This window comes from Chelonia mydas, chromosome 8, assembly GCF_015237465.2.
Source record: "Chelonia mydas isolate rCheMyd1 chromosome 8, rCheMyd1.pri.v2, whole genome shotgun sequence".
Classification (NCBI taxonomy): domain Eukaryota; kingdom Metazoa; phylum Chordata; order Testudines; family Cheloniidae; genus Chelonia; species Chelonia mydas.
Window position 1 is genome coordinate 50,583,831 of NC_057854.1, and position 24,875 is coordinate 50,608,705.

The 24,875-nt window shown below is 44.3% G+C and overlaps 1 protein-coding gene and 1 long non-coding RNA gene across 18 annotated transcripts in view; both read left to right on the top strand.

Moving 5' to 3' along the window:
* Positions 1-783: 783 nt before the first annotated feature.
* LOC122466777 lies at positions 784-14,472 on the top strand. The gene is made up of 4 exons (XR_006292580.1): positions 784-851; positions 2,952-3,033; positions 7,502-7,620; positions 13,564-14,472. It is a non-coding gene; the product is annotated as an uncharacterized LOC122466777 (long non-coding RNA).
* Positions 14,473-23,802: 9,330 nt separating this feature from the next.
* RALGPS2 (Ral GEF with PH domain and SH3 binding motif 2) overlaps positions 23,803-24,875 on the top strand; it is a 255,535-nt gene continuing 254,462 nt past the window's right edge. For 8 of the 17 annotated variants that reach the window (XM_037907399.2, XM_043552514.1, XM_043552518.1 and 5 more), the window contains exon 1: positions 23,994-24,216. The gene's annotated coding sequence lies outside the window, so the exon portion shown is untranslated. Of the gene's footprint in view, positions 24,217-24,875 lie in introns of all 17 variants that reach the window. The other 9 variants (XR_005226552.2, XM_027823593.3, XM_043552510.1 and 6 more) reach the window with 5 other exon arrangements.

Genomic DNA, 24,875 nt, shown 5'->3' on the forward strand with positions numbered 1-24,875 from the left:
AAGAAACTAAATCACAGCATCTGGAAATTGGGCATCAATCCTGCAAGAGTTCCACAGGACAGGAACTAGGTCAAGTAGAGCTATACTTTTCTCATTTTAGGGAGAGTAATTACATACTTTTAGCAACAAGAGAATGCTTTCTTTGTCTTGCTAAGTCACACAGGTAGATTTAACAGATGAGCTTTATTGTACATGATTGCTTAAGACCTGACCAGTCACTGGAAAGGGACCATGTGATCTGCGAGGAGTTACATTAGAAGTATACCTGCATTTGTACGGAGACTAACTTTCATTTGGTCTTTTAGCTAAAGGGATAGCTTAATTCTATGGGCTGCTGCTGCAGCATGGATTTCAGATACAAATTTGTCTTTCTGGTCCTGATCTTTCTGTGAAAACAAATTTATCCTGATTTATCCTAAAACAGATTCTTTTAAAATTACTTAATTTGGCTGCTGCACTGAAGAAAACACGTTTTTCTTCAATACCTTTTTTCCATGAGACACAAGAGCATGTTAGCCTTAAAGGAAGTTTGTGCTGATAAAATATTGAATAGGCTTAAACATATTTAACTGTAGATTTCTGTTTGAATGCTATGCTCCTTTTGCTGCCCGTTATAATGTAATCTTTACTTTATTATTGGAATGTTTACCTCTTTCTGTTTTTGATTCCCTCTACTTCCTTGAAACTATGATGTGTCTATAAAACTGTTTTGACTTATTGTTTATATTTAACAATACTGTATAAAACCTGTAGCCAGCCAGGAAGTTATGGTTGTCTGCATGGCATAGTCACCTGGGATTTCTCAGTGCTAGAGCTCTTAGAAGTCAGGACCTCCTTCTTTGGCTGAAGTGGTAGGGTCTGTGCTTTTTGGAGCAGGATCTCTTTTAAAATATGGCCTATAGCAGAAGTTCTCAACTGGGGATCCGCAGCCCCCCCAGGAGGCCGAAAGCCATTTCAGGGTGGCTGCAGGGCCCTGCAGCTGAAGACTGGAGCCCTGAGCCCTGGTGCCCCCTGTGGGGCTAAAGCCTGGAGCTGCAGGGATGAAACCTGGAGTCCTGAGCCCTGTACCCATGGCTGAAGCCCTGAGGCCTGGCACCCCCTGTGAGGCTAAAGCTGGGAGCTGCAGGGCTGAAGCCTGGAGCGCCAAACCCTGTCACCTCCCACCAGGCCAAAGCCAGGAGCCCCAGTGACTCTCACGGGGCTGAAACCAGGAGCAGAGCCACAGGGATAAAGCCCTGAGTTCCAGTGCTCCCCACAGGGTGAAAGCCTCAAGCCCTGGCATGCCCTGCAGGGCTAAAGCCCTGAGCCCCTGGGCAGAGTTAGGTGAGCACAGGGGGCACTGCTCCCTGTCCCCCCATCCCCAACCACAGTGTCTTACCCAGAGCGGGGCAGTCCCAGGGGTAACTCCACACCATCCCCCCACCTCCTTCTCTTCTCCAGCCCCTGGCCAGATCAGAGGTAGGGTTGCCAGGTGTCCGGTTTTTGACCAGAATGCCCAGTCAAAAAGGGATCCTGGTGGCTCCGGTCAGCACCACTGACCAGACCACCAAAAGTCTGGTTGGCAGCGCAGCAGAGCTAAGGCAGGCTCCTTGCCTGCCCCGTTTCCATGTAGCTCCCGGAAGCGGCTGACATGGCCAGCTCCTAGGTACAGGGGAGGCCACGGTGGCTCCGTGCACTGCCCCCACCCCAGCACTGGCTCCACAGCTTCCATTGGCCTGGGGGTGTGGGCAGCACTCCCTGGCCCCTCTGTCTAGGAGCCATATGCCCTGGCTGCTTCCAGGAGCCACGAGGAGCCAGGGCATACAGGGAGCCTGCCTTGGCCCTGCTGCACCACTGACCAGGAGCCACCTGAGGTAAGTATTGCCTGGCTGGAGCCCTCACCCTGAACCCCCTCCCACACCCCAACCCCATGCCCCAGGTTGGAACCCCCTCCTGCACCCAAACTATCTCTCAGAGCCTGCACCCCCTCCTGCTCCCCAACCCCTGGCCTGAGCCCCAGCCCAGAGCCCACACCCCAACCCCCTGCCCCAGCCCAGTGAAAGTGAGTGGTTAGCAAGTGTTCTGTTAAGATTTGTTTGTTTACATTTTATTAAGGGAAACTATTGAACTAAAATACCAGCTATGAATGCAATCTAAATTGTAAAATTTCTTATAGTTAATAAGAACTGCTAATCTGTGAACTACTAATTTTACTGTACAAACATTATATATGCTGATTCCATAAACCTAACTCATTCTGTCATGCAATTTTTATCTGAAATGGTGTTGTGCAAGACCAAGAGGGGTGTCATCAGACTGGAAAATTCAGCAAATAAGAAACTAACAATATATTCCTTTCATATGAATCAAAATATTTAAATTCTTGAAGCTCTGGACACTTCATAATGTTAATTGCAGTTGCATGTATTTAGCATAGTCTAAAGAGGTTGATAGGATACAGACAGGTTAAAAAAATCTTGTAATACCAGTCAACTTTAAAATCATTTGCAGACTTAATCTTTCTTTTGTAACAGTCTGTACATGTAACTCAGACTTTTTTCTTCTGGTTTATCTAACTTTTTGTTTAAAGCATTGAGTTTGTTCAAATTAAAAATTATGCAATACAAAATACATTGCTGCTGCTACTAACTAAAGGGAATCCCATATCAGAACCTCAAATTTAATACCTCCCCATAGGCTTCTGCAGCACATTTCATTAGGGTGTGCACCCAGGTAATTTTATTTACCTTTTTTAAAGGTGAACATTTATTGAATACTCAGTCATAAGGGACATTATTTTTATGCATCAAACTAAAGAAACTAAAATTTAACTAAACTTAACTTTTAAATTAACAACTAAACTTTACTTAAATACAATTAAAAAATGAGACACAAAATATCAATTTTTTGCTGTAGTGATAACCAGGCATATCCAAAGATAGTCAATTTTCATGATCTTTATCTTTAACCAGATAATGAGCTAACCCAAACTGACCAAGACAGATTAAGGTTTCTTCATCTTCCTGTCCTAGAGAAGGAGATGTCACTCACCAGGTATTATGGACTTCAGTTCCTCAATTACATCATTGTAATTAACTGACAAAGCCAATTCCTGTTCAATGTACAAAATCATAAGGGAGTCAAGGCGCTGTTGGGACATTGTACTTGTGCTAGTGTCGAAAAGGCTCTTTCACATGAACAGCTTCTAACAGGTAAGACTGCAAAGCATTGAGTAGATTTGTAAAAGGCCTGGAACATGGAAGACTGATCCAATTCCTAGCCCTGTCCCATTCTTCAGGGGGATACAAGGTCCAGGGCAGCCTGGGGGCTTAGCGGGGGGCCTGGCACCAGCGAGCAACCTAGCCCCAGCATGCCCCACCCCACCGCTTTCTTCCACCCCTTCCCCTAAACCCCCACCCATGAGCAACACTGGGAGCCGGTGGGGTGGAGCAGAGCAGGCTGGGGCCAGGTCACTTGCTGCTGCCAGCACCAGGCCCCCCACTAACCCTCCAGGCTGCCCTGGACCCCTTGTCCCCCTGAAGAATGGGACAGGGCTAAGCCCCACCATGTTGCACAACAGACACTTGACAAAGTTATCTGACTTAGTCATGGACATTGGGGGAGGTAGGGCATATTATGTCATTCAGTCATTTAATCTGTAAAATAGTGCACAATTTGCCACCCTGAAAACCCCCCCGGTAACCTAGTTTAATAATATCAACTCATAATTAATGAAGAATGTATGATACTGTGTGAGATTATTATAGGAGAAATGAAAATGAGCTTGCTTTGGGATTTTACAAGGCACTTACCATTTAAACACATTTGGTACCCTGAGTAATGATAACACGTCTTGCAAATCACATAAATAGGGATCTCATGGTCCTCTTCCTTCACCCCATTGCAAAGGCACAGGTGTTATTGCTGGCTGCCCTAGGGCTGCAGAAAACCCTATGGGCAAAACATATGGAAAGATGAGGATCAATTTATACAGAGGGCTGAAGGGGGACTCCCATAGTGTATGTATTAACACTTAATAAATACATTACAGAGATGAACCTGTAATGAGAACTTTACTTCATGAGAAGCTCCAGAGAAAGAAGATCCCAGAGGGAGTAATGGTAGGGGGAATCCCAGGGAAACCAAAGGGGCTAGTAGAGGGAGCAGACAGAGAACAATGGTAGAGGCTGAGTGGCTGCAGGGTTGGCCCAGTCTTCTGCATCTCCCCTGTGGGTGGAGACACTGATCTCTATCACTGTAAGAGGGAACAATAGAATGGAATGCCCAGAAGCATGAATGACTTGAGGACAATTTCCTGAGGGACCCATACCCTTGCAGAGCTTTTCTAGCTCTGACATTTACATTTCTACATAGGGTGGTTTGGCGCACCAAAATAAGAATCTGCACATCTTCCATGTGTTTTTGGACCAATGGAAAAAAACAGTTACAATTCAAGTGACTTTTAAAATTCCCTATGAAACTCAGTTAACAAAATGAGCTTATGAACAACCAGAAAATATACTTCTCAAGTGAAAAACTATAACTGGACTTCTTTGCAAAGAAATTGTAAGCTTTCTTACAGGAAAACCCACAAACTGTCTGGAAAGGAAGAGTAGATTAAATTACTTGCCTCAGTGAAATTAAATATCCAGAGAATTGCTGGGCCTGTGATGATGATGACCAGGGTTTGCTCACCTGTGGCTCCCCCTCCCTGTGCTGTGGAGGCACAGCAAGGCAGGTCTGCATCTGCAAGCAGGCCCCCTGCCTCAGGTGCAGCTCCCATTGGCCTTGGTGGCCAACAGTCTGGGAGCCTCCTGGCCAATGAGCTGGGGGCAGGAGGGGGAAGGCAAAGGGGAAGATTGTAGGGAGCTTGGGGGGAGGGGAGCTGACTCTGGAGGCATAAGCGGGGGGGCCTCTCTGGAGAGGGGTGATGGGGGCACCAGGGCTGGTTGGGAACTTCCAGGGGGCAGAGGGTTGTGTGGGTCTCTGTGGGGTGGGGGGAGTGATGGACAGAGCCAGCTGCAGCCAGGGTCTGGTCTGTGGGGGAAGAGTGTTGCTATACCGCCCCCCCAGGAAGCTCCGTCTGTACTGTGTATTTTATGCCAGCCCCCGGGTGTGCATTGCTGCTCCTTTCTCCTGCCCCCAGCTCCATCTGTTTGTCTGTCCCCCCATCTGTGTCTGATAGTGACAGACTCCTGCTGCTCTCTCTGCCTGCAGCTCCCTCCCCTTCCCTGCTGGGGAGGTGTGGTCAGGCAGCTCTGGCACCTCCCCCCCCCCACAACACCCATGGGGGGGGGGGAAGGGGACAGAGGCAGTGTGTGGAGCTGCTCTGCCTCTGCCGAGACTCTCCACAGCATGCAGGGACGCTGGGGAGGGGGGAGATGCCCCCAAGGTGAGAGCGCCCCACACCGCCGAACCGTGGAGCATGGGCACCACCGCCCATCTCGCCACCTATGTATCCAACCCACCCTGCTCCCTGTCTGCCCCCTCCCCTTATCCAAACCCATGAGGCTCCTAACAGCGCTTGGCTCAGCGTGGAGCCAGACATGCTGCCCCGTGGGAGCATGCAGCCCCATCCCCCCAGAGCTCTGCCCTGCATTAGGGTGTGCCTAGGCACACCCATGTGCATGCTTATGTACCTCCCATTATTTTTAGAGCATCCAATAGTAAACACAACTGTAAGGAGATATGTTTCTGGATCTGGTTGACAGCCCTAACACTTGAAATCTAATCTGGAGAGAAAAACTGATCAACTGCATTGAGTCTGAATTGAATTAAGATTTTATTACAATTTAGAAACATTTAAGCAGTTAAATGAAGGGGCTTTTTATTACTATATTTTATTCACTTTTTATGTGTATTGTAAGGAACTGTAGCAAGAAATAATTGAGAACCAGGTAATCCCTTCACACAGGAAAACCCACAGTAGTGAATAGAAGAGGATGAAAATCATTTCCCACCTCCTATAGAATGAGATGTGCGTTTAGTCCCTATGGATTCTGAGATGTGGAGGGATCTATTTGAACTCACTTTTCATGGATCTGAGACCATTTTGGGAAACCCTGGAAAATGAGCAGCCTCCCAGAACAAGAGCTGAAACACAATTCATACTACTTTTTGGTCACACTAAAATAACAAACCTGGGATTTATTTGGAATCATAGAATCATAGAATCATAGAATATCAGGGTTGGAAGGGACCCCAGAAGGTCATCTAGTCCAACCCCCTGCTCAAAGCAGGACCAAGTCCCAGTTAAATCATCCCAGCCAGGGCTTTGTCAAGCCTGACCTTAAAAACCTCTAAGGAAGGAGATTCTACCACCTCCCTAGGTAACGCATTCCAGTGTTTCACCACCCTCTTAGTGAAAAAGTTTTTCCTAATATCCAATCTAAACCTCCCCCATTGCAACTTGAGACCATTACTCCTCGTTCTGTCATCTGCTACCATTGAGAACAGTCTAGAGCCATCCTCTTTGGAACCCCCTTTCAGGTAGTTGAAAGCAGCTATCAAATCCCCCCTCATTCTTCTCTTCTGCAGACTAAACAATCCCAGCTCCCTCAGCCTCTCCTCATAAGTCATGTGCTCTAGACCCCTAATCATTTTTGTTGCCCTTCGCTGGACTCTTTCCAATTTATCCACATCCTTCTTGTAGTGTGGGGCCCAAAACTGGACACAGTACTCCAGATGAGGCCTCACCAGTGTCGAATAGAGGGGAACGATCACGTCCCTCGATCTGCTCGCTATGCCCCTACTTATACATCCCAAAATGCCATTGGCCTTCTTGGCAACAAGGGCACACTGCTGACTCATATCCAGCTTCTCGTCCACTGTCACCCCTAGGTCCTTTTCCGCAGAACTGCTGCCTAGCCATTCGGTCCCTAGTCTGTAGCGGTGCATTGGATTCTTCCATCCTAAGTGCAGGACCCTGCACTTATCCTTATTGAACCTCATCAGATTTCTTTTGGCCCAATCCTCCAATTTGTCTAGGTCCTTCTGTATCCTATCCCTCCCCTCCAGCGTATCTACCACTCCTCCCAGTTTAGTATCATCCGCAAATTTGCTCAGAGTGCAATCCACACCATCCTCCAGATCATTTATGAAGATATTATTATGAAGAATCCCGAGGGCCAGATCCTGGCCTCTGCTAAGGCTGCATGTCAGACTGCATAAGGGTTTACGGAGATCCGCAAATGGCATGGATTTGGTGTAGCCAGCTGTGCTTCACCCTCACTTCTCACCCCAATGTAGGGTAATGTGAGCAGAGAAAGGGGTCATGGTTGGAGGGCTGCTGCATTCCAGAGATTCCATAGGGGGTGTTGCAGCTGCAGGTCCTTTCATTTGCTCTTTGGGACCAGCAGCCTGAGAATCTTGGAGCCACATATGTGGCTAACAGTTACTTTTCCATCCCGTTCCCTGGAGATGTGCTGATTGCCACATGATTGTTTCCAAGTATCTGGCCTTGAGTGTCTATAGACCTGTTTTTTCTACTTTTCTACTTTCTCGTCTCCATTTTTGTTGACAGAGTACTGCAGTGCACAAGGACTTGCTGTTGGCGTTTGAAGAGGAAAATTCTTCATCATCAGGCCTGCTCATATGATCAATGCAGAGAGGAAGACTGAAGGGAAAGCATGTTGGTCAAGAGTAAGTACAGTAGACTGAAACACAGCTGCTAGGTTTAAATGTAGATATACTAACTTTGACAGTGTCCCTCTTTAACTTTAAGGAGTATAAATAAAATATCCACTTTAGTGGAACCAGAAGACTAATTGGGTCAGCTTTGTGATGACCTATCAGAAAGACAGATCTATTGTTCATAGTCCAGGCATTTTCTTTTATTTTCTGGTGAACAATTATACATTTTCCTGGGCAATTTTTCAGCATTCATTTTCAGAGTTCTGAATACTTGAGTCACCTGTGTTTATCCCATCCTGGCTCTAGAATGAAGCTGATGAAGGAGGATGTGCTGCTGATGGCTGGGCAGTGATGGAGCAACAGTTGCTTGATGTGTGTTTGACACACACACACACTACAATGCATTCTCTTTCTATATATACACACACTATTTATATGTATTTGCTTGTTAATACATTTTGAAAGGAATCTATTAGTAAATATTTGTTTAAATCTAAAACTCTAAGTCCTACACTAGAAATTAGACAATAAAATAAACAGTATATACATTCTGACCGATACACATTTTTTAAAAAAATGCATGACAAAATCAGAAAGCATAACCACCCCCATTAAAGTACAATAATTCTCTTGGTCTAGGTAGATGGTTTTAAATGCATGGGATAATGAGACTGCTGGATAGAGCAGGGAGTGCAAAATGCTGCTAATGTGCCTAGTCATCAAATCCTGTGAGTTCCACAGTTCCAAAAGTATTATGGTTCTTATTGGAAACTTCTTGAGGAACATTAAGCTAAATTGAAGGGAACGCTCTCATTAAAAATAGCATTTCAACATGCTCCTTCTTTTGTAATGCTAAATGTGAGCCAAAAACCAGGGGCAATTTAACAGTTCATTGTATCAAAGACAAAGATTAAGTGACTGATTCAATTTTAATGAGGCAGTTAATATCTATATTTGAGATATATTGTCTCATTTCATTATTTTGAGAAGTCTCAATCTCCTCCAGTAATACAGATGATTTGTGTGTTAATGGCCTAGTTTTCAGTGTTATGGTTTTCAGAGCCACACTTCCTCTGGCTCTTCCTGGTACACTTGTAATGTGTGCCTGGTACTTGTAATATAGGGAAGTAGCCTCAGACTGCAACTCAGCTCATATGATGTATAGAGGAGCTATAGAGTGTAAATCTGTGAATGGCGGGCAGAATGCTTGTCCTTGGATTCCAAAAGCCAGTTACTGGTCAGGGGTCATGCCAGCTAGGAGCAGCTACTGACATGCTTCCCTACTAACTTACTGCTAGGCAACTAATAGGTCCAGCTGCACTACCCTGGGACTGCCTGATTAATTGCAGCACCTGATTGGCTGCAGGGCCAGCAGCCTGGCTTATAAACCCAGCAGCAAAAGCAGTGTACTGTCTGGTTAATGTAATCCTTGTCTGCGGCTGTTCTTTGCCCTGCCCCTGCTGACTATAGCCCTTCCCCAGTTCCAGCTTGCTCCTGTTCCTACCCCACCTATGTCCTGACTTTAGTCTCCTGACTCCTACCCTCAGCTATACCTTCTGACTATGACTCCAGTTTACCTTTTGGCTTAGGTGTTGGCTTCTGCCGCCTGGCTTCAACCCTTGGCTCTTGTTCAGGACCCACCCTGTCTGAGTTCCATTCTAACTAGTAGGCTAGACTTTTGCTCCATCCATTAAACCACACTGCCAACTGAAAGTTATAAACTGCCTGCTGAAATTTCTGGCAGTCTGATATTCATGCTACTCTGATCCTGAGCTTCTACCTGGAAGAAAATCCAGTGTAAATATTTTGCTGTTATTATAGCTAATACACTGGGAAATACTTATAGGTGGGATTTTTTTTTTTTTGAGCACCCCCCAGCATTTTGGAAAGTCAGCGCCTGTGTAAGGCCTGGTCTACGCAGCACAGCTATGTTGCTCAGGGATATGACTGACCTAGCCCCTGGTGTAGGCAGCACCTAGCTATGGTCTCTCAGGAAAGGGGATTATCTACAGTGATAGGAGAACCCCTCCTGTCCAGTGCAGGTAGTGTCTAAACTGAAATACTACAGTGTCATGGCTGCAGCTACGCCACTGCACCATTTCAAGTGTACCACGAGCCCTTAGTGCCTGTAGTGAAGCGGTACTGCTGTGCAGCTGCAGCACTGCAACTGTCCCACTGTAGCATTTCTATTGTAGACATAGCCTAAGAGCCTAGTGAGTTAGGCTCTTAAAATCCAGTTAAAATCCAAAGGAAGTTCTGTACCTATCTCCTTTGACAATCCTAGCCTAAACTCTTTCCTCAACTGAGCAGAAAGGAGGGAAACGGTGGATGCACCCCCCACTTTCATAAGTTTCTGCCAGCCCTTCTTTGTGTATACAGCACACCCGGGTTTCTGCAGAATTTAGAAGGGTATTGGAGGATGGGGAATGAGGAGGGAATGCTTGGGAGCAGCAACTCTGTTTACTATCTGGAAAAATGCTAGGTTGCAATGGGTTCATGGTAATCTACACAGCAGCTAATACTACTCAGTGCAGCATATCCTGCACCTCCATGGCTTTTACAGTACCTCCTTTCTATGTGTATGGGACAGGGAATTAGTGCACAGCTATGGGGGAGGGAGCCAATGACAGCATCGTTTCTCAGTGAGCAGCATTGCCAGGTAAGGGAACTGGGAGGAGACAGGGAAGGGGTGACACCTTATAGGAATGATGCAGGATACAAACAGCTAGTGCTTGATTTCCCCCACAGAGCTCAAGGATTAAGGAGTTTGAAGGTCCTGTCCCTTCCAAAGCCACTATAGATTCCTTCCATCTAAGCAGAAGAATCATCAGTAGCTCAAGAAAGTCAGCTTCAGAATGTTTTTTCCAGCTTATGGATTTTTCTATGGGAGGAGGAGGAAATGGACTTCCATTAGTGGAAAATGGAAAAAGGATTTATTAAATATTCTCTTATTAAAAACTCTGATCTCATTGAGATTTGCTTGTTGAAAGACCTACTGTATAAAAGCGGGGGATTGGCTATCTCTGGAGCACTATCCACCCTTCTTGGGGACTCAAGGAAGGCTTTCTATGGGTTTAGGAACTGCACAGAAGAGGGAACAGTAACTGGGCAGGTAGGTGATGGGGAGTGGGTGGGGTAGGTCAAGGTCTAACTGAGCTCCTGGCCCCTTTTCCAAGGCCCCACTCTGTATATAGAAAACCTCTGGGATAGCAACAGACTTAGCACTTTTCTGTTCAAATACTGACCAGTCTCATAACACAAGAACTAGGGACCACCAAATGAAATTAAGAGGCAGCAAGTTTAAAATTAACAAAAGGAAGTATTTTTTCCTCACAACACATAGTCAACCTGTGAAACGCCTTGCCAGAGGATGTTGTGAAGGCCAAGACTGTAACAGGATTCAAAATAGAACTAGATACATTCATGGAGGATAGGTTCATCAATGGCTATTAGCCAGGATGGGCAGGGATGGTGTCCATAGTCTATGTTTGCCAGAAGCTGGAAATGGGTGACTGGGGATGGATCACTTGATGATTACCTGTTCTGCTCATTCCCTGAGGCACCTGGCATTGGCCACTGTCAGAAGACAGGATACTGGGCTAGATGGACCTTTGTTCTGACCCAGTATGGCCGTTCTTATGTTCTAACACTTCTTAGTTTAGGAGATCTGCAGTATCTCAGCACTTCAAGATACAGTGTCAGGACATGTAAAATTCCTGGGGTCCAGATAACCCCCTCCCATGGAAAGAAGGAAATCTCAGTGACAGAATTCCCCAGTCATCTCATGTGAGGGTCAGGGTTTGCCCCACTGACCCAAAAGACAGAGCCCCACTTAAACCAGGCATGTTCCCTGAGATCTGTGGGAGGCTAGGGCATCTGCACTAACTTTGGCTCCCATGGGCAGGTCCTTCTGCTGGTTCCCTGGCAGAATGGGCTTTCCCTGCAATCCTAAATGGTGGTTATGCAGAGGGTATAGTACAGTATTTTTTTCCCTTGGTAATGTCCATGGTCTGGAGGGCAGATAATGTGGACACAGGGGGTACACGTTGGCCCTGTGTATTTTCTTAAATAGCGGTATATTTTTGCATCCCTATTGATGCTTCTCTCTGTACATTTTTCAAGTGCAAGGCAGAGGGAGGAGTTAGAAGCTTTTCTGAGACTTCTCTTGGGGCTGTTTTGCATGTTTTGTAATGTTGATCACTTTTTTCCATGTTGGCATTTTTATTCACATTATACTTACCCAGACAGGCTACTGACCCATAAGTCTCATTGTTCTCATTGCATTCTGCTGCTGTTGACAAATAAGTACTATACTACTTCTCATGTTGGCTTACTTAATATTTACCGATCTATTCAAAGCCTTCTGTCTCATAAAAATGCAGAAGTTTGTATGAATCCTTTATATGGCTTTTCCTAGCATTGATTTAAATTACAAGTCTTCAGTTGTCTAAAAGAATGGAAAGAAGCCACTGGGGAAAACAGATTAATTCAGGATGAAAATATCTTGAAGAAAAATGCCTGTATGAATTCAAGTCATAAGGACTGAATCCAAATGGTATTAGAGGAGACTGGGATACAAAGAAAAATAGAGGGTCTTTTTGGCTGCCTTAAAGGCATTTAAGAACAGTCTGAGAAAACATACATACATGAATGAATTTGTTAGACCCAGAAACAAGTTTCCTTATGTATCTTTCAGTTACACATTGGCTTAAAGCTACTGCGTGTATGATGCCCCAAAGCAATACTGGTATAGTAAGTATTTTTTAAAATTATTATAAACAGCTTGCAACAAAACAAAAAAGTAGGAACTTCCATACCAGAGCAAATCAATGGTCCAGGTACAATCCTACCTCTGACAACAGCCAATACAGAAGGTAAAGCATTGTCATAATACACCCAAACAACTGTATAAAAATATATTTAGTAGAGAAGTTTCTCTTTAACTCTAGCCAGTTATCAGGTTATTATGTGAAGCCTCAGGGTTGCTAGCTCTTGTAGTTATTATCCCTGTTATTGTGCAAATGCTGTTATCCATATATGTCTAATCCCTTTGAAACATCTTACTCAGAAAATTCTTGTTTACTAAGCTATTTCTGCTGCAGCAGGGAGTTCCAGGGGTGTTAGTGGGGGGGGGGAAGGGGAATTTCCTTTAAACTTTTTCTGTCTTTTCATTCACCAAGTGTTCCCTTTTTCTCATATTATGTGTTCAAGTCAGAACCAGTGTTTCACTAGCTTCCTCTATGATGTATCATTCAATATTTTGTATATGTTTATATATTTGGGGCAGGAACTATCACTTTCCATATGTTTGTACAGGACTTAATACAATGGGACTCTGATCCGGTTGGGTTCTAAGTGCTACTGGATAATAGAATTTATTTATTATCTCCTATTATTCCTTAGTATTTTTAAAATTTCTCCTTGTCTGGAAGTCTTCTCCTGTCCCCTTAAGCCTGAGATCCTTCTGGTTGCCCTTTTCTGATCCTCTTCTATTTCTGCTATGTCCTTTGAAGTAAATAACCCAACCTCAAAATAGTATTTAAGGTATTGGCATACCATTAATGGCATTGTAGTATTTTCTGTATTATCCTTTATGCCCTTCCTAATTATGGAGCACAAGTTGTCCCTCCGTAATCAAAATTGCATTTGCATTTCAATTGTAAGCTTTATTTTTAGTCTCTTTTCTTAAATCCCAAAAATATCCATGTCCTCTAAACTTCCTGTTGCAGTAAGCCTACCTGAGGTGCTGCTAGGTGTAGCTCATATTCCAGACTGGTGAGCTCCTCACAGAAATGGAGATTTTAATATTACCTTGTAAATTAACTTTCTGCAAAGGAAACTACAGCTCTGACAGTCCTACCCTTGTATTAATGTATGTGACTGATGGTTTTATCTAGAAGCATGTTTCAGAGTTCTTAGTTTTGTTTCAGGTTTGTGTTTGTTTCATTTCAGGTTAAGCCTCTTTATTCAGGCTGAGATAGTGAGGCCTGTTAGTAATCAGCTAGGAGTTGAAGCAACCTGCAACAACTTAATGAAGAGCAGCAGTCCTTAGGAAACTTCAACTAGTACAGAATTCTGCAACACCAAGCTACTGTGAGCACAGCAGGCTTGTCCTCTACTCTCTATACAGGCTTCCCACAGAATATTGAGTCAAGTCCCAGCTCTTGGTCCTTATCTTCAAAGTGAGTGGCCTCAGTCCAGCATATCTAAAAGACCACCTAAAGCTCTAGACTGTGATTGACAATTTTGCTTCTCAGGCACAGTGAAACTTTCTGCCATAAGGGTAAAGCTTGTCTGGGCAGAAGATAGATATTTATTTGGGGCTGGTTCGAGACTGTGGAAGGAACTCTCACGGGAACTAAGGACTATCATACACTTCACCAACTTCTGTCCAAGTGCAAGGTGCACTTCTTAATTTTGCCACAAAATACAGTATGTATATAAAAAAACCTACCAAAACAAAACACAATGCTTCAAACACAGTTCTCACCGGGAGTGTGTGTGTGAGAAAGAATGAGTATGACAGAGAGAATGAACCAGATATGACAGATGTTAGTCATGTTTCTTAATGCACTATTGGAAGGTCCTCAGATATTAAGGTGATGGGAGTGGTATAAGAACCTATAAGAATAGAATAGCCTAGAATCTATAATTAGTGGACTCTTTCGTGAGTGATTTTGCTGGCTCAAATCTAAAAGATAGAGCTAAAAATATATTGGAAGTTTTTCTCATGTAATGTTTCTCTTAGTTCTCAAATATGTCTTTTTCTAGTATTAAATTGAATAGGATAAATCTGGCAGCTAGAAACTGGGGTCAAAGGAGGCAAACTTTCAGCATTTTGGAGGTATTAAATATTTATTGGTAATGTGTTTAACTTGATAGATTTTTTGTATTAGTACATATTTGTATAAAGCGTTAATCAGAAACTCCTCCCCTAATAATCAGTGACTATCATTATATAAATGTTAAAGCACTGTTGTTCCGCACCCTCACTATATATGGCCATATTCTTGGGGGAAGAAGGGGTGGGATGGGCAAACAAGACCTTATGGAAACAATGCAAGATTCTACCCCTTCAAGTTTTCAACATCTGTCTACTTTACATTATTTAGGACTTGGATCTCTCATTCTTCAAATGATAAATTCCCATGCATGTCAATGGAAGAGGATCAGACCAAATAAAATTGCTTTATAAATGTCAATTTTGGCCCCAGCCTGGATCAGAAGAGAGTAAAAAATGGCAGGCTAGAAATAGGCACATTATATTTGTGGAATCTGCTTGTTGAGAGTGTTTTGAAGTCTTTCCAAAATATACAGGAAGAATCTATTCCATGTTGAAAGTTCAGCAGCTGTCTCCAGCTGAGACACAGTTAGACACTAGACCTTTCAGGCCAGCTGCTCTGTCAGTTGATTTTCTCATGAAACAGGCCTCACTCACATAAACAGGTTTCAGAGTAGCAGCTGTGTTAGTCTATATTCACAAAAAGAAAAGGAGTACTGGTGGCACCTTAGAGACTAACAAATTTATGTGAGCATAAGCTTTCGTGAGCTACAGCTCACTTCATCAGATGCACTGAATGCATCCGATGAAGTGAGCTGTAGCTCACGAAAGCTTATGCTCACATAAAAAGTGGCTTATTATGTCTTTTAAAAACATTTTGTTGAAGTTTTCTTATTTAATACAGGAGACACCGGCAAACACTGATGTAAGATATTATGGGGTGGTGACTAGCCAAGCAGGAGCATTCCTATCTAAAGTCAAATGTTCAGACATCCCTAAATTCTACATACACATCAATCTTCACATCAAACTGAGGGTATAGTTTGGGCTGGAAATTTGAGGTCATTTCATCAGGGGGTTTCTGAGATACCGCCTATCCATCAGAGCTATCATCTTAACTTAGCAACCCAAAAAATGCAAAGGATTGTGTTGTGTGTGTTCTTGTAATGCTAACGGTCTTGTAGTGGGTGTGTAAGGAGACCTTAACTGCATTTCCTAGCTTTCCAGCATTTTAGAGTTTTTAAGTGAAATTCCATGTTTGGGAAAGGCATGAGGAGCACTGGGGACTATGGAGCACCTTGAACCTTAACTCCATGTTTAGCAATCTTTTTTGCATCTTTGTAAGCAAAGAATATGTTATAACCTAACTCATGAGGAGCAAAGTGGGAACATAGCCTCAGACTAACTACTCCCTTCAGCCCCAGCTCCTGATAAACCCTTCTCTACATAGAGTGCAATGGCATCAAGGAAGATGGCCCCCAAGCTTTTACTCAGGGCTATGGACCAAGATGTTCACAGGGTCTGTTCTACATATAGGCAAACAAGGCACCTGCCTAGGGTGGCCGATTCTGTCTTGGGCGGCAGGGCGTGGGCCAAATCTAAGTGGCACTGCAACCCCACGCACCAGGTCACAATGCCACTCACTCAGATTTTATCTGGCTGAGCTTGCATCATAATGGAGGGGTGGCTGTGACAAACCTGAGTAAGTGGCACTTTGACCTGGTTCTTGTTCCTACAGCCCCTTCTTCCATAACCACTGAAGGATCAAAAGACTCGATGCATTGTCCCAGAGTCTGATGTGCCCCTCTGGGACGTGCATCCCCCTGGTTGAGAAACTCTGTTGGGGGGGGGGGGGGTGTGAGATGAGGACAGCATACTGAAATTTTGCCTAGGGTGATGAACTGTCGTCTTAAGTGGCCTCTGGACATACAGGCTACAGAAACTGCTCCCCTGATTACCTTTTTTTACATTTTACAGGGATAAAGTGTATAGAACTTAACCAAGGTATTTATTTGATTTAAATCTGACCAAGCAGACCATCTGCATCCTACATAGCAAAGCCTCTCAGTACCATGTGGCAGGGGCCTTCAGTGGAGTCAAGCCAATTTGAAAATATATTTTCAGAGGAAGATTATTAATTATGGGTAAGAAATTATTTTAGATTTGTTTTGCACCATTCTTCCTGAAAGCTCTGTGTTTTGCAAGTTAAGGGGAAAATCGTGCTTGCCTTATTCATGCAAGTAGTCCCATTCAGAAATCATACTCACAGGAGGTAGGTTGGGCAGAGCAGAGGCGAGAAGCATCTAAACCAGAGGTGGGCAAACTACGGCCCCCGGGCCATATCGGGCCCATGGGACCCTCCTGCTTGGCCTGGGAGGCTAGCCCCCGGCCCCTCCCCTGCTGTTCCCCCTCTCCCGCAGCCTCAGCTCACTGCGCCATTGGTGCAATGCTCTGGGCGGCGGGGCTGCCAGCTCCTGCTGGGTAGTGCAGCTGCAAAGCCGCAGCCTGAACCGGTGCTCTGTGCTGCGCGGTGGTGTGGCTGGCTCCAGCCGGGTGGCACAGCTGCCTGTACTGGTGCTCTGGGCGGCGTGGCTGGGTGCTGCCAGCCACCAGTGCTCCAGGCAGCGTGGTAAGGGAGCAGGGGAGGTTGGAGAGAGGGCAGGGGAGTTCGGGGTGGTGGTCAGGAGGTGGGGGTGTGGACAGGGGTCAGCGTGGTTAGAGGGCAGGGAACAGGGGTTGAATGGGGGCAGGGGTCCTGGGGAGGGCAGTCAGGAAGGAGATGGGGGCTTGGATGGGAAAGTCAGGGGCAAGAAGTCTGGGGGTGGTCAGGGAGCAGGGGTGGGGTGGATGGGGCAGGGGGCCATCAGGGAGCAAAAAGCAGTAGGGGTTGGATGGGGGGGCAGGGGCAGGGCCATGCCTGGCTGTTAGGGGAGGCACAGCCTCCCCAAACAGGCCCTTCGTACAATTTCAGAAACCTGATGTGGCCCTCAGGCCAAAAAGTTTACCTGCCCCTGATCTAAACTGAGTGTGGTTGCCTCAACAGTGGCTTAAGGAGGTAGAAGCCTAGATTTCTTCTGGGCAGGGGAGGGGAATCAATTCCATAATAGAACAATTATTTGGAAGAACTTCATGGATAATTACTGCCATGCAGGGGAGAGTGAGACTCCTAGTATTCTTGTGTTTATAACATTATTTATAGTGCAGTTGCAAGTAATAATCCTTAGCACTTCTATCATGTCTTCTAAGGATTTCAAAGCACTTCATAAATACTAAAGGCTGGACTATGGTTGACCGTTTGTGTCTACACAATGGTTGGAAAGGGAATAAGGAGCTTTCCCAGGACAAGAAAGAACTGCACTCCTGCCTTGAGGGAACAGAGAGACTTCTCCTGAATTGTTCTGTCTCCTAGGAACTATTCATCCAAAAAGGAGTGGGGAGTAGCCAGAGCCAAGGCTCTTTCCTCACTCTCACATACTGGTCATATAGAGGAGAGAGCACTGCACCTCTTAAGGGGTGAGGCAAACTGAGCTTCTGACTGTGCAAGTGAGTGGATCTGGGAAGCCTTCTCCCTCTCTGAGGTAGAATGGTTCCTGATGCTCCTACTGAAAACACGTATCTCTGCATCAACCCTTCTGATGAGCTAAGTGCTATTAGCATAATTTAGCCCTAATAAATTAGGTCTTACAGCAATCCTACAGTACTAACAAGAAATCCTATCACAGGCACAGTGTAGATTTGTGCTTCATTTATACTTTTTTCTGAGATGTAACATTTTTCATTTATTAACTAACTTAGATCATAAATTAAAAGAAATGTTTTTCCAAGTAGCTGATTAATCACTACTTGTGGTTAAAAAGAATGTATAGGAACAGATGGCAGGAAGACAGGATTTAAGCAAGGGACAGATGCATCACCATTAGGGAGCTTGGAGGATAAATCTCTTGATGATCATGTCTGCTACAGGAATTCACTTTGTTTACTTAGGTGGTGAAGTATGACTAGTTACAACAATTAGCAACTGCTGTTGTGTATGTTTGGGATATTGCTCCCTTGGATGATCACTAAATCCTATTACAAATAGAGTCCTTTTTCCTTAGGGCACATGATTCTGGGGATGCCAGTAGCCACATTATTTATGGTAAGGATGTGTAACTGGACCCACAGCCGCACAGGAAAGCCTCTACAAAGTCTGGAGAAACAATGCTGTGAAAATGTCTGATGGAAGACCTTCTCAAAAAATACGGAGAAAGCTGACTTAAGAACCAGCTTTTTTAACATGCCCTTAAAAAGGGGGTGGGGGATGCACGCAATATGAGGAAGAGAAAAAAGAGAATGAAATTTAACTACTGTTATATAACCAAAGTTCCACCCCAATCTTACAACAGAAGGGCTGAGAAATAACTGAACACGTATCCTAAGGGTATGTTCTCATTATTCACATGACTCTTAGCTGTTCTGAGCTGGTGTGTTTTTCTATCAGGGATGATACACATTTCCACTGTACATTACAGCAGATTGCATGACCAGTTCTGTCTGGTCTTTATGTGGGCCACATAAGTTGGGAAAGCTCCATTGTGCAGTCACATAAGGGTCAACCGCAGTCCAGCCATTAGTGTTTATGAAGTGCTTTGAAACCCTTCAATGGAAAACACAGAAGTCCTAAGGATTAGCAACAAAGACTACCACAAACATATCGAACCTGTCCTCTGCCCTCTACCGTGGCTTCTCATAGAATTTCAAATCAAATTCTTAGTCCTTATTTTTGAATGCTCCATGAGCTGGGCTCTGGATAGCTAAAGATTGTCTCATGCTTTGGAATGAAGACCATGGTTGACAATTACCATCCTGTGGTGTAGTGGAACTCTCAACAATAAGAGTAAAGCTTGTCTGTGCAGAAGACAGAACTTTCTCCGGGGCGGACTAAGACGGTGGAATTAACTCCTCTAAGAACCATCATGAACCTCACTGCTTTCCACTACAAGTGCAAGGCATATTTCTTTGATCTTGCCTTCTCTACTATAAACACATAGCAACAGATAGATTTATATTTTAAAAAAATACACTACCAAAACAAGACACTCTACTGCACACTCTTCTCCCTCTGTGGGGAGGATGAGAGAATAAACTGTGTGTGACAGATTTGTAGTCATGTTGCTTAATGCACTATTGGAAGATACTCAGATACTACAGTGATGAAAGTAATATAAAAACCTATATAGCATTTTCACTTCTAACTAGGAGACCTGGAAATAGTAGCATGGTACACATAGTTCATTTGAACTAGTTTGTGGCTGACTGGCAACTACTGTATTGTGTAAGCCTTAGAAGACATTGTTAACCACTGGGATAATCTTTATTATTAGCTTCATATTTAACTGAACTGAATGAAAACTGTACTGTGATTAATGCAGAAAGAATGTCTTTCAGTTTTCACTGAGGACTACAGTCTATGTGTATTGTATTGAACTTAAACATACTCAAAAAGGAAGATTCTGATGATATCAATAACTCATGGATTGCTCTGGGTCTAGTTCCTATTTTAACTAAAACACAGACAAGGCCACCAATGAAAATCATGTACTGGAAGAGAAGTAGGAACGTGTAAGACTAAAAGTCAATGACTATTTATCTTTCCATAGCATTCTGAATAACATTCCATTTACATTTCTTACTGCAAGTATGCTGTATTTTGCACCTGGAAAGACACACACACATTTTATGTCAGCTAATAGAAACATTTAATTTTCAATTTATTTGATCATGTTCAATTACAGATATATTGATAACTTCCAACTCAACAGGGTACAGATATAAATTCTTACTCCTCAGAGAAACAGTTTTGAAATATTTTAAAGTATATTCATTAGTTGGATAAAGTAATGTTTGTACTTTGGCAGTTTTGAGGACAAGTTGTAAGAATAATGTGGCACTCAGTTTGCAAGGAGGCCATGTCCCTTTGGGATTTGCCAGGATGATGATGTATGAAAAATGCAGAATAGTTACACTTCTGCACAAAATGCATAAGCAAACAAGAAATCACATAAATATACACTTTTGATATTATTCAGGATATGCATGTGTCTGAGAAACAGCTTTGAGATGCTACAATAATAAATTACTATCCAGAAGAGTATCTGATTGCAGGATAGACAAATAGATTAGATTTATTAAAAAAAGTTTCTGTGATATATGTGGAATATACAGAGTATGATGTGATTTGATGGTAGTGTACTATAAATGTTTTAGTAGCTCTCATTTGGAATGAATGGCATAACTCACTTGTGGCTTTGCCAATCGTGAATATGAGTAATGTGGTTACACCAAATTCATAACAGTAAACCTTTATGTCCCACTACACTTTCATGTAGTTGTGTCCTCTCTGACATTTCCTATCATTGAGTGTTAACAGTGCAACTTGTAATGTGTCTGCTAATGAAGATTTTTGTATGGATTATTTAATATAAGAAAGGGAAAATTAATCGGCTGGTGTACACTGCTTAATGTAATTTTAATTTAAGAGGGAAACTTTTTAAGTTTTTCTTCAGATCTTTGATTAACAATTTGTCTTTGTTGGCTAAGAATAATGTTGACAATTTGCCAGGGACCTGAATCCTACACCTAAACTGCATAAAATGAAGCTGATTGCTGCAGCTACAAGTTAAATATAGAGAAGTGGCCTATGATGTGACAATGAAGAAAATGATTCTTTGTGTGATTCCTTACCAAAGACTCAACCAGAAAAAAGTAGTAACCTAATGCTACACACTTTCTCTATTTCACTGTTCAGCTTCTATCTAGAACCTTCCTCAAATGGCCCCTGTAAGTGTTTAAGTAACAGTCACCTGGTCTGATATCAACTCCTAAACCACTTTTGTCCTATAAAATATATTTAACAAGAATTAACATTTAACATTAGATTATAGATCCAATTTTCACCAGCTTCAATACTTGTCCAGATTAAGTCATCTTCTGTGTTCCACAGTCTAATTATGTCTTGTGTGAAAAAGTGTCTCCTTTTATCACTTTTGGATTTACCACCTTTCAATTTAATTTAATATCCCCTTCTTCTATTTTTGAGACAGGGAGAACAGAAGCTCCCAGTCTACCTTGGCCAGATCATTAATTATTTTGTATATTTTTGTCATGTCCCCTGTTATTCATCTTCTCTACTGTAAACAATCCCAGGCTACTCAAAAGTTTGTCCATGCCTCTAATTGTTCTTAGTGACCCCCTATGAGTCTCTTCTTATACTTCAAAATCCCTTGTGAAATGGGTGATAATATTCCTGATGAGGCTGCACCATATATACAATGGCATATTTTCTGTATTATTCTTCACCCTATTCCTTATGCATCCTAACATTTTGTTTGCTTTTTTTTTAACTCTACCTGCACATTGATCAAAGATATTTATTGAGCTGTTGACAATAATGCCGATGTAATTTTCCTAATCTGACACAATTAATTTAAATCCCATTACACAGAATCATATGACTGGAAGGGACCTCGAGAGGTTATCATGTATAACTAGTTTGATTTTTCCCTCTAATGAACATTACTTTGCATTTATAAATATTAATAATCAAAGGTGAACTTAATTTTCCTTCATGTTGCCGGTTCATCTAGTTTGGGTAAGTTCCTCTGAAGATTTCAGTCTTCCATGGCCTTGATGAACCTGAATAACATTATGTCATCTGCAAATATTGACATCTCATTGCTTACCTCCATTTTTTCAGATAATTAATAAATATATTAACCAACATTAGTTCTAGTACAGAATTGAATGACATTCTGCTGCTAACCTTTTGTCATGATGGAATTTGACCATTCATTCCTTTACTGTTTCCTGTCTCTTAGCCAATTTTTGATGCATGACAATAACTTTATCTCTCACTTCAGACTTAGTTTCCTCACTGGCCTCTTGTGAGAGACTGCCAAAGGTCATTTGAAAGTCTAAACAAATTGTCAACCAGTTCTCCTTATCAACTATTTAACTGGCTCATTCTAAGAATTATAAATGCGTAGTGAGGCAAAATAGTTATCTCCTCCCTCAGTGAAGGAAAATGATTTATGAATATTTTCAGCTGTGCTCCTCCTTGGATTAAATATTGAGGTGACTTACCACTTATGGTGCTAAACTTTGTTGCAGTTAGAAATCTGGCGAAGCCTTCTTTTCACTCAGGCCACTCCATTGGCCTATCAAACTGAAAGCCTGGTGGAGGATTGAAATTTGGTATTTAATTTTCCTTTCATTTATGCTGGTTCAAAATGAGTCAACTTCTGACACTGTGCCATGTGACAACAGGAAGGATTGCTTTCTTCTAACACCAAACACAGAACTTTTATTAGTATAAGGAAAACAGTGTTTGCTTGTTATGGTGCAATCCCTAACATCATTCCCTCTCTCTTTCTGCTTTAAGGGGTGGAGGTGGGAGGCTTCTGTGTGAAATCTTCCCCAATTCCTTCTGCCTGGTTTCCTGCTATAGATTTTAAAAAGCAGTGCACACAGCCTCACAAAAATCATGCCTTGCTCCATCTTGATTTACTGTGGTCTGCTTAGACAGAACTTTTCATCCTGGGACCTGTTGTCTCTACAGACAGTACCTTTCTCTTTTAGAAATGATGTATGTATAGCATGCGGGCCAGGGTTTGGATGGTAGTTCGCGGATTAGCTGGTGTATGTACACATTGCTGACACATCTCTGAAATGAGCTGTGAACAAAGCAATAACTGACTTCAGTGTAGCAGAGGACAAAAAACGAGTTAATTAAGGAGAGAGATCAATGTTTGTAAAGCAGGCCGAAGATGAACAGTGGTGCTGGAACTAGGGGTGCTGGGAGTGCTGCTGCACCCACTGGCTTGAAGTAGTAATCACAAACACCAGACACACGATTTCTATCATCAGCACCTCCACTATAAAAATTGCAGCATCCCTGAAGATGTATAAATGCGAACAATTAATTATTAGAAAAGGAGTACTTGTGGCACCTTGGAGACTAACCAATTTATTTGAGCATAAGCTTTCGTGAGCTACAGCTCACTTCATTGAATGCAAGTGAGCTGTAGCTCAGGAAAGCTTATGCTCAAATAAATTGGTTAGTCTCTAAGGTGCCACAAGTACTCCTTTTCTTTTTGCAAATACAGACTAACACGGCTGTTACTCTGAAACCCTTAATTATTAGAGGCACTCAGGTGGTCTGCAACAGCGTAGACAGGCTCCCCAAGGGACGCGAGTGAAAAAGGGCCCTAAAAGCAGTCTGGGGTAGCATCCAGGGACGGCCCTTCGAGATGTTCCAGGGCCATTTTAATGTATGGTGGACTGGAGTCAGCCCCACTGAACGCGAGCGATGGGGAAACAATCACCGGCGAGGCTCCTTCCTTGTTCTCTGTGGCGACCGGCCGCAGCAGGAGCGTGCGCGCGCCTCTAACCCTCTACCCCAGTAGCTGAGCGCGAGCTGCTCCCACGGCCAGCGCCAGTTGGGCAGTTACGATCGTTGTGTCTGTCAAGCCGGGCGCGCGCAGTCACTTGCGCCACAGACGCTCCAATCGCAGGCGGGCGGACGCGCGCCGCCGTTCATCACCCAGCGCCTGCGCGGATGGGCTCATTCCCCACCTCGTCCGGAGAGAGGAACTTATGCGCATGCGTTTTCTCCCTTCCTCCTCTGTTTGTGGTGGTGCCTGTTGTTCCCTCCCCCCCCACCTCGGGTCAGGTAGCCGCTACTGAATGACAGTAATCCAGAGCGGGTGAGCTGCAGCGGCGGCCCCGAGCGCGGGAGCCCGCCTGGCGGACGGAGTGGTTCCTTCCCCGCTCCGTGTCCTTCGCAGGTAAGCCAGGGGAGACACCCCCGCCGCACACACTGCTCCGACGTGAGGGAGGCCGCCGGGCTGGTGCCGCCTCTCCGGGGAGTTGCGGCTGGGTATTGTCTAGCTCCTGCGCTCTCTGCAGCCCTAGAAGGAGAATAAGCCTCCGCTTGGATTCCGGGCCGCAGGGTTGCCGGGCAGGGATTGGAGGCGCACGGTCCCCTCCCAGATCCGGGGAGGGTCCGGACCCCCCAACCCGGACCCACTGACACCGCCCTCCACCCACCCCACACGCGTGTGGTTTCCCCTCACCGCAGAGACACGCCTGGGCGAGGGGGGAGTTGGACTCCGGCCCTGGGCCGTGCTGGCATGGGGCGCGCGGTGGGTGAAACGGGGATAGTTACGGCGTAAGCCCCGCCAGGCCAGGGCAAAGCGTGCGCTGTGTGACTGGGGCTGGAGCCCCCAATTCCCGCCCGTGTGTGAATAGGCCGGGGGGACTGACCGTCTCCTAGGGTGGGATGGGGCTGAGCGCTTGTGAGGTGGGCGTATGGAGCGTCCCCGGCTCAGCCAGCCCATCCGCCGTTTGAATGGGGCTGCGCGATGGCAAGAGGGGTATGTGAAGCGGCCTAAGCCCTAGGATGGGTTGGAGAGGGTGAGGCTGGCTCCCTGCTAGATGGGAATAG